General features: G+C 44.9%; 13 non-coding genes across 13 annotated transcripts; all 13 read left to right on the top strand.

Annotated features, from left to right (window-relative positions):
- Positions 1–374: 374 nt before the first annotated feature.
- LOC146773893 (U5 spliceosomal RNA) lies at positions 375–489 on the top strand. The gene has a single exon (XR_014972501.1). It is a non-coding gene; the product is annotated as a U5 spliceosomal RNA (small nuclear RNA).
- Positions 490–1,378: 889 nt separating this feature from the next.
- Positions 1,379–1,493, top strand: LOC146773892 (U5 spliceosomal RNA). Its single transcript, XR_014974628.1, has one exon. It is a non-coding gene; the product is annotated as a U5 spliceosomal RNA (small nuclear RNA).
- An 876-nt stretch (positions 1,494–2,369) lies between these two features.
- LOC146773891 (U5 spliceosomal RNA) lies at positions 2,370–2,484 on the top strand. The gene has a single exon (XR_014972500.1). It is a non-coding gene; the product is annotated as a U5 spliceosomal RNA (small nuclear RNA).
- Positions 2,485–3,336: 852 nt separating this feature from the next.
- LOC146773890 (U5 spliceosomal RNA) lies at positions 3,337–3,451 on the top strand. The gene has a single exon (XR_014972499.1). It is a non-coding gene; the product is annotated as a U5 spliceosomal RNA (small nuclear RNA).
- Positions 3,452–4,340: 889 nt separating this feature from the next.
- On the top strand, positions 4,341–4,455 carry LOC146773889 (U5 spliceosomal RNA). Its single transcript, XR_014972498.1, has one exon. It is a non-coding gene; the product is annotated as a U5 spliceosomal RNA (small nuclear RNA).
- Positions 4,456–5,331: 876 nt separating this feature from the next.
- On the top strand, positions 5,332–5,446 carry LOC146773888 (U5 spliceosomal RNA). Its single transcript, XR_014972497.1, has one exon. It is a non-coding gene; the product is annotated as a U5 spliceosomal RNA (small nuclear RNA).
- An 876-nt stretch (positions 5,447–6,322) lies between these two features.
- On the top strand, positions 6,323–6,437 carry LOC146773887 (U5 spliceosomal RNA). Its single transcript, XR_014972892.1, has one exon. It is a non-coding gene; the product is annotated as a U5 spliceosomal RNA (small nuclear RNA).
- Positions 6,438–7,313: 876 nt separating this feature from the next.
- On the top strand, positions 7,314–7,428 carry LOC146773886 (U5 spliceosomal RNA). The gene has a single exon (XR_014972496.1). It is a non-coding gene; the product is annotated as a U5 spliceosomal RNA (small nuclear RNA).
- An 852-nt stretch (positions 7,429–8,280) lies between these two features.
- LOC146773885 (U5 spliceosomal RNA) lies at positions 8,281–8,395 on the top strand. The gene has a single exon (XR_014972495.1). It is a non-coding gene; the product is annotated as a U5 spliceosomal RNA (small nuclear RNA).
- Positions 8,396–9,284: 889 nt separating this feature from the next.
- Positions 9,285–9,399, top strand: LOC146773884 (U5 spliceosomal RNA). Its single transcript, XR_014974627.1, has one exon. It is a non-coding gene; the product is annotated as a U5 spliceosomal RNA (small nuclear RNA).
- An 876-nt stretch (positions 9,400–10,275) lies between these two features.
- LOC146773883 (U5 spliceosomal RNA) lies at positions 10,276–10,390 on the top strand. The gene has a single exon (XR_014972494.1). It is a non-coding gene; the product is annotated as a U5 spliceosomal RNA (small nuclear RNA).
- An 889-nt stretch (positions 10,391–11,279) lies between these two features.
- Positions 11,280–11,394, top strand: LOC146773882 (U5 spliceosomal RNA). The gene has a single exon (XR_014974626.1). It is a non-coding gene; the product is annotated as a U5 spliceosomal RNA (small nuclear RNA).
- Positions 11,395–12,270: 876 nt separating this feature from the next.
- On the top strand, positions 12,271–12,385 carry LOC146773881 (U5 spliceosomal RNA). Its single transcript, XR_014972493.1, has one exon. It is a non-coding gene; the product is annotated as a U5 spliceosomal RNA (small nuclear RNA).
- Positions 12,386–12,532: the final 147 nt, after the last annotated feature.

The following is a 12,532-nucleotide window of genomic DNA, read 5'->3' as shown; positions in this document are numbered from 1 at the left end:
GAAAAAGGCACATACGGTGCATGGCTATGTGTAGAGCGTGTTGAAAGCGTAAAATGGCTAGGGGACAAAAGGCCTACAGTGCCACTTAACTAAAAGCCTGATTCACATTTCCTGTTCCCCTTCCCCAGCAGCCCCGACAACTCCTAATGAGCTGAGGTGAGTACAAAAGAAATTTGCATATTCCCAGACATACACATGTGAACAGTCCACCTTTTTGTACCTTGAGCAGAGACTTTGAAATGTTGGCCTGTTTTGCCCACCGGCCTGGTTCTCGCCCTCTTTCTTAGAGCCTGAAAATACCTTTCAGGTCCTCACCCTCGCAATGACAGGGTCTTTGATGTGCCGCCACTTACCCTAGAGAGCTATATTGTCACTTACTCTGGTTTCTCTTCAAAACGAAAAAATCTTTCGCCTTTTACTAAAGATTTCCGTGGAGAGGAACATTTAAGAGTTTATTCAATTTTTTTAAGCCTTGCCACAGGTGAGGCTGTTTATCATTTGTTTAAAAGAAAAGCATTACAAGTTGGGGAATATCCAGAAATTGTCTGCTGCTTTTTTGGGGGACATGAGTTTGGTGTTTTATTCCTGAGCTCTCTGCTTGCTCATTTGCATAAACAGAGTGCAGGAGAGGTGCCTCATGGGAAAGAGCTTGTGCAGTGCATGAGATTGCTTTTCTTGACTGACTTGAAACTTCACGATCGCAGGCAGTATATTTTCTTATCTCCCAAAGATCCTGCTGCCAGATCCCAGAGGTCACCCTCCTTTTTAAAGGTGGGACCAAGACTCATGCTGTGCTTTTCATAGGGCTTGCCCGTTATTTGTGTCCGTTTAGAGGTGCCCTGAGAGGTCACCAATCCTGAGTCAGCTTCCTCTCAGGTAGACTTGAAGGGGCACGTCAGACTTGTTTCATGTGTCTCCAGCCTAGACAGATATATCCTTCTATATTCAGGTTTAATGAAAGTACGTGTGAAAAAGGCACATACGGTGCATGGCTATGTGTAGAGCACAGTGGTGGCTCTGAGCATATCGATTGGAGGGATGGTGTTGAAAGCGTAAAATGGCTAGGGGACAAAAGGCCTACAGTGCCACTTAACTAAAAGCCTGATTCACATTTCCTGTTCCCCTTCCCCAGCAGCCCCGACAACTCCTAATGAGCTGAGGTGAGTACAAAAGAAATTTGCATATTCCCAGACATACACATGTGAACAGTCCACCTTTTTGTACCTTGAGCAGAGACTCTGAAATGTTGGCCTGTTTTGCCCACCGGCCTGGTTCTCGCCCTCTTTCTTAGAGCCTGAAAATACCTTTCAGGTCCTCACCCTCGCAATGACAGGGTCTTTGATGTGGCGCCACTTACCCTAGAGAGCTATATTGTCACTTATTCTGGTTTCTCTTCAAAACGAAAAAATCTTTCGCCTTTTACTAAAGATTTCCGTGGCGAGGAACATTTAAGAGTTTATTCAATTTTTTTAAGCCTTGCCACAGGTGAGGCTGTTTATCATTTGTTTAAAAGAAAAGTATTAGAAGTTGGGGAATATCCAGCAATTGTCTGCTGCTTTTTTGGGGGACATGAGTTTGGTGTTTTATTCCTGAGCTCTCTGCTTGCTCATTTGCATAAACAGAGTGCAGGAGAGGTGCCTCATGGGAAAGAGCTTGTGCAGTGCATGAGATTGCTTTTCTTGACTGACTTCAAACTTCACGATTGCAGGCAGTATATTTTCTTATCTCCCAAAGATCCTGCTGCCAGATCCCAGAGGTCACCCTCCTTTTTAAAGGTGGGACCAAGACTCATGCTGTGCTTTTCATAGGGCTTGCCCGTTATTTGTGCCCGTGAGAGGTCACCAATCCTGAGTCAGCTTCCTCTCAGGTAGACTTGAAGGGGCACGTCAGACTTGTTTCATGTGTCTCCAGCCTAGACAGATATATCCTTCTATATTCAGGTTTAATGAAAGTACGTGTGAAAAAGGCACATACGGTGCATGGCTATGTGTAGAGCACAGTGGTGGCTCTGAGCATATCGATTGGAGAGATGGTGTTGAAAGCGTAAAATGGCTAGGGGACAAAAGGCCTACAGTGCCACTTAACTAAAAGCCTGATTCACATTTCCTGTTCCCCTTCCCTAGCAGCCCCGACAACTCCTAATGAGCTGAGGTGAGTACAAAAGAAATTTGCATATTCCCAGACATACACATGTGAACAGTCCACCTTTTTGTACCTTGAGCAGAGACTTTGAAATGTTGGCCTGTTTTGCCCACCGGCCTGGTTCTCGCCCTCTTTCTTAGAGCCTGAAAATACCTTTCAGGTCCTCACCCTCGCAATGACAGGGTCTTTGATGTGCCGCCACTTACCCTAGAGAGCTATATTGTCACTTACTCTGGTTTCTCTTCAAAACGAAAAAATCTTTCGCCTTTTACTAAAGATTTCCGTGGAGAGGAACATTTAAGAGTTTATTCAATTTTTTTAAGCCTTGCCACAGGTGAGGCTGTTTATCATTTGTTTAAAAGAAAAGCATTACAAGTTGGGGAATATCCAGCAATTGTCTGCTGCTTTTTTGGGGGACATGAGTTTGGTGTTTTATTCCTGAGCTCTCTGCTTGCTCATTTGCATAAACAGAGTGCAGGAGAGGTGCCTCATGGGAAAGAGCTTGTGCAGTGCATGAGATTGCTTTTCTTGACTGACTTGAAACTTCACGATCGCAGGCAGTATATTTTCTTATCTCCCAAAGATCCTGCTGCCAGATCCCAGAGGTCACCCTCCTTTTTAAAGGTGGGACCAAGACTCATGCTGTGCTTTTCATAGGGCTTGCCCGTTATTTGTGCCCGTTAGAGGTGCCCTGAGAGGTCGCCAATCCTGAGTCAGCTTCCTCTCAGGTAGACTTGAAGGGGCACGTCAGACTTGTTTCACGTGTCTCCAGCCTAGACAGATATATGCTTCTATATTCAGGTTTAATGAAAGTACGTGTGAAAAAGGCACATACGGTGCATGGCTATGTGTAGAGCGTGTTGAAAGCGTAAAATGGCTAGGGGACAAAAGGCCTACAGTGCCACTTAACTAAAAGCCTGATTCACATTTCCTGTTCCCCTTCCCCAGCAGCCCCGACAACTCCTAATGAGCTGAGGTGAGTACAAAAGAAATTTGCATATTCCCAGACATACACATGTGAACAGTCCACCTTTTTGTACCTTGAGCAGAGACTTTGAAATGTTGGCCTGTTTTGCCCACCGGCCTGGTTCTCGCCCTCTTTCTTAGAGCCTGAAAATACCTTTCAGGTCCTCACCCTCGCAATGACAGGGTCTTTGATGTGCCGCCACTTACCCTAGAGAGCTATATTGTTACTTACTCTGGTTTCTCTTCAAAACGAAAAAATCTTTCGCCTTTTACTAAAGATTTCCGTGGAGAGGAACATTTAAGAGTTTATTCAATTTTTTTAAGCCTTGCCACAGGTGAGGCTGTTTATCATTTGTTTAAAAGAAAAGCATTACAAGTTGGGGAATATCCAGAAATTGTCTGCTGCTTTTTTGGGGGACATGAGTTTGGTGTTTTATTCCTGAGCTCTCTGCTTGCTCATTTGCATAAACAGAGTGCAGGAGAGGTGCCTCATGGGAAAGAGCTTGTGCAGTGCATGAGATTGCTTTTCTTGACTGACTTGAAACTTCACGATCGCAGGCAGTATATTTTCTTATCTCCCAAAGATCCTGCTGCCAGATCCCAGAGGTCACCCTCCTTTTTAAAGGTGGGACCAAGACTCATGCTGTGCTTTTCATAGGGCTTGCCCATTATTTGTGTCCGTTTAGAGGTGCCCTGAGAGGTCACCAATCCTGAGTCAGCTTCCTCTCAGGTAGACTTGAAGGGGCACGTCAGACTTGTTTCATGTGTCTCCAGCCTAGACAGATATATCCTTCTATATTCAGGTTTAATGAAAGTACGTGTGAAAAAGGCACATACGGTGCATGGCTATGTGTAGAGCACAGTGGTGGCTCTGAGCATATCGATTGGAGGGATGGTGTTGAAAGCGTAAAATGGCTAGGGGACAAAAGGCCTACAGTGCCACTTAACTAAAAGCCTGATTCACATTTCCTGTTCCCCTTCCCCAGCAGCCCCGACAACTCCTAATGAGCTGAGGTGAGTACAAAAGAAATTTGCATATTCCCAGACATACACATGTGAACAGTCCACCTTTTTGTACCTTGAGCAGAGACTTTGAAATGTTGGCCTGTTTTGCCCACCGGCCTGGTTCTCGCCCTCTTTCTTAGAGCCTGAAAATACCTTTCAGGTCCTCACCCTCGCAATGACAGGGTCTTTGATGTGCCGCCACTTACCCTAGAGAGCTATATTGTCACTTACTCTGGTTTCTCTTCAAAACGAAAAAATCTTTCGCCTTTTACTAAAGATTTCCGTGGAGAGGAACATTTAAGAGTTTATTCAATTTTTTTAAGCCTTGCCACAGGTGAGGCTGTTTATCATTTGTTTAAAAGAAAAGCATTACAAGTTGGGGAATATCCAGCAATTGTCTGCTGCTTTTTTGGGGGACATGAGTTTGGTGTTTTATTCCTGAGCTCTCTGCTTGCTCATTTGCATAAACAGAGTGCAGGAGAGGTGCCTCATGGGAAAGAGCTTGTGCAGTGCATGAGATTGCTTTTCTTGACTGACTTGAAACTTCACGATTGCAGGCAGTATATTTTCTTATCTCCCAAAGATCCTGCTGCCAGATCCCAGAGGTCACCCTCCTTTTTAAAGGTGGGACCAAGACTCATGCTGTGCTTTTCATAGGGCTTGCCCGTTATTTGTGCCCGTGAGAGGTCACCAATCCTGAGTCAGCTTCCTCTCAGGTAGACTTGAAGGGGCACGTCAGACTTGTTTCATGTGTCTCCAGCCTAGACAGATATATCCTTCTATATTCAGGTTTAATGAAAGTACGTGTGAAAAAGGCACATACGGTGCATGGCTATGTGTAGAGCACAGTGGTGGCTCTGAGCATATCGATTGGAGAGATGGTGTTGAAAGCGTAAAATGGCTAGGGGACAAAAGGCCTACAGTGCCACTTAACTAAAAGCCTGATTCACATTTCCTGTTCCCCTTCCCCAGCAGCCCCGACAACTCCTAATGAGCTGAGGTGAGTACAAAAGAAATTTGCATATTCCCAGACATACACATGTGAACAGTCCACCTTTTTGTACCTTGAGCAGAGACTTTGAAATGTTGGCCTGTTTTGCCCACCGGCCTGGTTCTCGCCCTCTTTCTTAGAGCCTGAAAATACCTTTCAGGTCCTCACCCTCGCAATGACAGGGTCTTTGATGTGCCGCCACTTACCCTAGAGAGCTATATTGTCACTTACTCTGGTTTCTCTTCAAAACGAAAAAATCTTTCGCCTTTTACTAAAGATTTCCGTGGAGAGGAACATTTAAGAGTTTATTCAATTTTTTTAAGCCTTGCCACAGGTGAGGCTGTTTATCATTTGTTTAAAAGAAAAGCATTACAAGTTGGGGAATATCCAGCAATTGTCTGCTGCTTTTTTGGGGGACATGAGTTTGGTGTTTTATTCCTGAGCTCTCTGCTTGCTCATTTGCATAAACAGAGTGCAGGAGAGGTGCCTCATGGGAAAGAGCTTGTGCAGTGCATGAGATTGCTTTTCTTGACTGACTTGAAACTTCACGATTGCAGGCAGTATATTTTCTTATCTCCCAAAGATCCTGCTGCCAGATCCCAGAGGTCACCCTCCTTTTTAAAGGTGGGACCAAGACTCATGCTGTGCTTTTCATAGGGCTTGCCCGTTATTTGTGCCCGTGAGAGGTCACCAATCCTGAGTCAGCTTCCTCTCAGGTAGACTTGAAGGGGCACGTCAGACTTGTTTCATGTGTCTCCAGCCTAGACAGATATATCCTTCTATATTCAGGTTTAATGAAAGTACGTGTGAAAAAGGCACATACGGTGCATGGCTATGTGTAGAGCACAGTGGTGGCTCTGAGCATATCGATTGGAGAGATGGTGTTGAAAGCGTAAAATGGCTAGGGGACAAAAGGCCTACAGTGCCACTTAACTAAAAGCCTGATTCACATTTCCTGTTCCCCTTCCCCAGCAGCCCCGACAACTCCTAATGAGCTGAGGTGAGTACAAAAGAAATTTGCATATTCCCAGACATACACATGTGAACAGTCCACCTTTTTGTACCTTGAGCAGAGACTTTGAAATGTTGGCCTGTTTTGCCCACCGGCCTGGTTCTCGCCCTCTTTCTTAGAGCCTGAAAATACCTTTCAGGTCCTCACCCTCGCAATGACAGGGTCTTTGATGTGCCGCCACTTACCCTAGAGAGCTATATTGTCACTTACTCTGGTTTCTCTTCAAAACGAAAAAATCTTTCGCCTTTTACTAAAGATTTCCGTGGAGAGGAACATTTAAGAGTTTAATCAATTTTTTTAAGCCTTGCCACAGGTGAGGCTGTTTATCATTTGTTTAAAAGAAAAGTATTAGAAGTTGGGGAATATCCAGCAATTGTCTGCTGCTTTTTTGGGGGACATGAGTTTGGTGTTTTATTCCTGAGCTCTCTGCTTGCTCATTTGCATAAACAGAGTGCAGGAGAGGTGCCTCATGGGAAAGAGCTTGTGCAGTGCATGAGATTGCTTTTCTTGACTGACTTCAAACTTCACGATCGCAGGCAGTATATTTTCTTATCTCCCAAAGATCCTGCTGCCAGATCCCAGAGGTCACCCTCCTTTTTAAAGGTGGGACCAAGACTCATGCTGTGCTTTTCATAGGGCTTGCCCCTTATTTGTGCCCGTGAGAGGTCACCAATCCTGAGTCAGCTTCCTCTCAGGTAGACTTGAAGGGGCACGTCAGACTTGTTTCATGTGTCTCCAGCCTAGACAGATATATCCTTCTATATTCAGGTTTAATGAAAGTACGTGTGAAAAAGGCACATACGGTGCATGGCTATGTGTAGAGCACAGTGGTGGCTCTGAGCATATCGATTGGAGAGATGGTGTTGAAAGCGTAAAATGGCTAGGGGACAAAAGGCCTACAGTGCCACTTAACTAAAAGCCTGATTCACATTTCCTGTTCCCCTTCCCCAGCAGCCCCGACAACTCCTAATGAGCTGAGGTGAGTACAAAAGAAATTTGCATATTCCCAGACATACACATGTGAACAGTCCACCTTTTTGTACCTTGAGCAGAGACTTTGAAATGTTGGCCTGTTTTGCCCACCGGCCTGGTTCTCGCCCTCTTTCTTAGAGCCTGAAAATACCTTTCAGGTCCTCACCCTCGCAATGACAGGGTCTTTGATGTGCCGCCACTTACCCTAGAGAGCTATATTGTCACTTACTCTGGTTTCTCTTCAAAACGAAAAAATCTTTCGCCTTTTACTAAAGATTTCCGTGGAGAGGAACATTTAAGAGTTTATTCAATTTTTTTAAGCCTTGCCACAGGTGAGGCTGTTTATCATTTGTTTAAAAGAAAAGCATTACAAGTTGGGGAATATCCAGCAATTGTCTGCTGCTTTTTTGAGGGACATGAGTTTGGTGTTTTATTCCTGAGCTCTCTGCTTGCTCATTTGCATAAACAGAGTGCAGGAGAGGTGCCTCATGGGAAAGAGCTTGTGCAGTGCATGAGATTGCTTTTCTTGACTGACTTGAAACTTCACGATCGCAGGCAGTATATTTTCTTATCTCCCAAAGATCCTGCTGCCAGATCCCAGAGGTCACCCTCCTTTTTAAAGGTGGGACCAAGACTCATGCTGTGCTTTTCATAGGGCTTGCCCGTTATTTGTGCCCGTTAGAGGTGCCCTGAGAGGTCGCCAATCCTGAGTCAGCTTCCTCTCAGGTAGACTTGAAGGGGCACGTCAGACTTGTTTCACGTGTCTCCAGCCTAGACAGATATATCCTTCTATATTCAGGTTTAATGAAAGTACGTGTGAAAAAGGCACATACGGTGCATGGCTATGTGTAGAGCGTGTTGAAAGCGTAAAATGGCTAGGGGACAAAAGGCCTACAGTGCCACTTAACTAAAAGCCTGATTCACATTTCCTGTTCCCCTTCCCCAGCAGCCCCGACAACTCCTAATGAGCTGAGGTGAGTACAAAAGAAATTTGCATATTCCCAGACATACACATGTGAACAGTCCACCTTTTTGTACCTTGAGCAGAGACTTTGAAATGTTGGCCTGTTTTGCCCACCGGCCTGGTTCTCGCCCTCTTTCTTAGAGCCTGAAAATACCTTTCAGGTCCTCACCCTCGCAATGACAGGGTCTTTGATGTGCCGCCACTTACCCTAGAGAGCTATATTGTCACTTACTCTGGTTTCTCTTCAAAACGAAAAAATCTTTCGCCTTTTACTAAAGATTTCCGTGGAGAGGAACATTTAAGAGTTTATTCAATTTTTTTAAGCCTTGCCACAGGTGAGGCTGTTTATCATTTGTTTAAAAGAAAAGCATTACAAGTTGGGGAATATCCAGAAATTGTCTGCTGCTTTTTTGGGGGACATGAGTTTGGTGTTTTATTCCTGAGCTCTCTGCTTGCTCATTTGCATAAACAGAGTGCAGGAGAGGTGCCTCATGGGAAAGAGCTTGTGCAGTGCATGAGATTGCTTTTCTTGACTGACTTGAAACTTCACGATCGCAGGCAGTATATTTTCTTATCTCCCAAAGATCCTGCTGCCAGATCCCAGAGGTCACCCTCCTTTTTAAAGGTGGGACCAAGACTCATGCTGTGCTTTTCATAGGGCTTGCCCGTTATTTGTGTCCGTTTAGAGGTGCCCTGAGAGGTCACCAATCCTGAGTCAGCTTCCTCTCAGGTAGACTTGAAGGGGCACGTCAGACTTGTTTCATGTGTCTCCAGCCTAGACAGATATATCCTTCTATATTCAGGTTTAATGAAAGTACGTGTGAAAAAGGCACATACGGTGCATGGCTATGTGTAGAGCACAGTGGTGGCTCTGAGCATATCGATTGGAGGGATGGTGTTGAAAGCGTAAAATGGCTAGGGGACAAAAGGCCTACAGTGCCACTTAACTAAAAGCCTGATTCACATTTCCTGTTCCCCTTCCCCAGCAGCCCCGACAACTCCTAATGAGCTGAGGTGAGTACAAAAGAAATTTGCATATTCCCAGACATACACATGTGAACAGTCCACCTTTTTGTACCTTGAGCAGAGACTCTGAAATGTTGGCCTGTTTTGCCCACCGGCCTGGTTCTCGCCCTCTTTCTTAGAGCCTGAAAATACCTTTCAGGTCCTCACCCTCGCAATGACAGGGTCTTTGATGTGGCGCCACTTACCCTAGAGAGCTATATTGTCACTTATTCTGGTTTCTCTTCAAAACGAAAAAATCTTTCGCCTTTTACTAAAGATTTCCGTGGCGAGGAACATTTAAGAGTTTATTCAATTTTTTTAAGCCTTGCCACAGGTGAGGCTGTTTATCATTTGTTTAAAAGAAAAGTATTAGAAGTTGGGGAATATCCAGCAATTGTCTGCTGCTTTTTTGGGGGACATGAGTTTGGTGTTTTATTCCTGAGCTCTCTGCTTGCTCATTTGCATAAACAGAGTGCAGGAGAGGTGCCTCATGGGAAAGAGCTTGTGCAGTGCATGAGATTGCTTTTCTTGACTGACTTCAAACTTCACGATCGCAGGCAGTATATTTTCTTATCTCCCAAAGATCCTGCTGCCAGATCCCAGAGGTCACCCTCCTTTTTAAAGGTGGGACCAAGACTCATGCTGTGCTTTTCATAGGGCTTGCCCCTTATTTGTGCCCGTGAGAGGTCACCAATCCTGAGTCAGCTTCCTCTCAGGTAGACTTGAAGGGGCACGTCAGACTTGTTTCATGTGTCTCCAGCCTAGACAGATATATCCTTCTATATTCAGGTTTAATGAAAGTACGTGTGAAAAAGGCACATACGGTGCATGGCTATGTGTAGAGCACAGTGGTGGCTCTGAGCATATCGATTGGAGAGATGGTGTTGAAAGCGTAAAATGGCTAGGGGACAAAAGGCCTACAGTGCCACTTAACTAAAAGCCTGATTCACATTTCCTGTTCCCCTTCCCCAGCAGCCCCGACAACTCCTAATGAGCTGAGGTGAGTACAAAAGAAATTTGCATATTCCCAGACATACACATGTGAACAGTCCACCTTTTTGTACCTTGAGCAGAGACTTTGAAATGTTGGCCTGTTTTGCCCACCGGCCTGGTTCTCGCCCTCTTTCTTAGAGCCTGAAAATACCTTTCAGGTCCTCACCCTCGCAATGACAGGGTCTTTGATGTGCCGCCACTTACCCTAGAGAGCTATATTGTCACTTACTCTGGTTTCTCTTCAAAACGAAAAAATCTTTCGCCTTTTACTAAAGATTTCCGTGGAGAGGAACATTTAAGAGTTTATTCAATTTTTTTAAGCCTTGCCACAGGTGAGGCTGTTTATCATTTGTTTAAAAGAAAAGCATTACAAGTTGGGGAATATCCAGAAATTGTCTGCTGCTTTTTTGGGGGACATGAGTTTGGTGTTTTATTCCTGAGCTCTCTGCTTGCTCATTTGCATAAACAGAGTGCAGGAGAGGTGCCTCATGGGAAAGAGCTTGTGCAGTGCATGAGATTGCTTTTCTTGACTGACTTGAAACTTCACGATCGCAGGCAGTATATTTTCTTATCTCCCAAAGATCCTGCTGCCAGATCCCAGAGGTCACCCTCCTTTTTAAAGGTGGGACCAAGACTCATGCTGTGCTTTTCATAGGGCTTGCCCGTTATTTGTGTCCGTTTAGAGGTGCCCTGAGAGGTCACCAATCCTGAGTCAGCTTCCTCTCAGGTAGACTTGAAGGGGCACGTCAGACTTGTTTCATGTGTCTCCAGCCTAGACAGATATATCCTTCTATATTCAGGTTTAATGAAAGTACGTGTGAAAAAGGCACATACGGTGCATGGCTATGTGTAGAGCACAGTGGTGGCTCTGAGCATATCGATTGGAGGGATGGTGTTGAAAGCGTAAAATGGCTAGGGGACAAAAGGCCTACAGTGCCACTTAACTAAAAGCCTGATTCACATTTCCTGTTCCCCTTCCCCAGCAGCCCCGACAACTCCTAATGAGCTGAGGTGAGTACAAAAGAAATTTGCATATTCCCAGACATACACATGTGAACAGTCCACCTTTTTGTACCTTGAGCAGAGACTCTGAAATGTTGGCCTGTTTTGCCCACCGGCCTGGTTCTCGCCCTCTTTCTTAGAGCCTGAAAATACCTTTCAGGTCCTCACCCTCGCAATGACAGGGTCTTTGATGTGGCGCCACTTACCCTAGAGAGCTATATTGTCACTTATTCTGGTTTCTCTTCAAAACGAAAAAATCTTTCGCCTTTTACTAAAGATTTCCGTGGCGAGGAACATTTAAGAGTTTATTCAATTTTTTTAAGCCTTGCCACAGGTGAGGCTGTTTATCATTTGTTTAAAAGAAAAGTATTAGAAGTTGGGGAATATCCAGCAATTGTCTGCTGCTTTTTTGGGGGACATGAGTTTGGTGTTTTATTCCTGAGCTCTCTGCTTGCTCATTTGCATAAACAGAGTGCAGGAGAGGTGCCTCATGGGAAAGAGCTTGTGCAGTGCATGAGATTGCTTTTCTTGACTGACTTCAAACTTCACGATCGCAGGCAGTATATTTTCTTATCTCCCAAAGATCCTGCTGCCAGATCCCAGAGGTCACCCTCCTTTTTAAAGGTGGGACCAAGACTCATGCTGTGCTTTTCATAGGGCTTGCCCCTTATTTGTGCCCGTGAGAGGTCACCAATCCTGAGTCAGCTTCCTCTCAGGTAGACTTGAAGGGGCACGTCAGACTTGTTTCATGTGTCTCCAGCCTAGACAGATATATCCTTCTATATTCAGGTTTAATGAAAGTACGTGTGAAAAAGGCACATACGGTGCATGGCTATGTGTAGAGCACAGTGGTGGCTCTGAGCATATCGATTGGAGAGATGGTGTTGAAAGCGTAAAATGGCTAGGGGACAAAAGGCCTACAGTGCCACTTAACTAAAAGCCTGATTCACATTTCCTGTTCCCCTTCCCCAGCAGCCCCGACAACTCCTAATGAGCTGAGGTGAGTACAAAAGAAATTTGCATATTCCCAGACATACACATGTGAACAGTCCACCTTTTTGTACCTTGAGCAGAGACTTTGAAATGTTGGCCTGTTTTGCCCACCGGCCTGGTTCTCGCCCTCTTTCTTAGAGCCTGAAAATACCTTTCAGGTCCTCACCCTCGCAATGACAGGGTCTTTGATGTGCCGCCACTTACCCTAGAGAGCTATATTGTCACTTACTCTGGTTTCTCTTCAAAACGAAAAAATCTTTCGCCTTTTACTAAAGATTTCCGTGGAGAGGAACATTTAAGAGTTTATTCAATTTTTTTAAGCCTTGCCACAGGTGAGGCTGTTTATCATTTGTTTAAAAGAAAAGCATTACAAGTTGGGGAATATCCAGCAATTGTCTGCTGCTTTTTTGAGGGACATGAGTTTGGTGTTTTATTCCTGAGCTCTCTGCTTGCTCATTTGCATAAACAGAGTGCAGGAGAGGTGCCT

This window comes from Triturus cristatus, chromosome 12, assembly GCF_964204655.1.
Source record: "Triturus cristatus chromosome 12, aTriCri1.1, whole genome shotgun sequence".
Classification (NCBI taxonomy): domain Eukaryota; kingdom Metazoa; phylum Chordata; class Amphibia; order Caudata; family Salamandridae; genus Triturus; species Triturus cristatus.
This window is presented reverse-complemented; position numbering and strand designations above follow the sequence as displayed.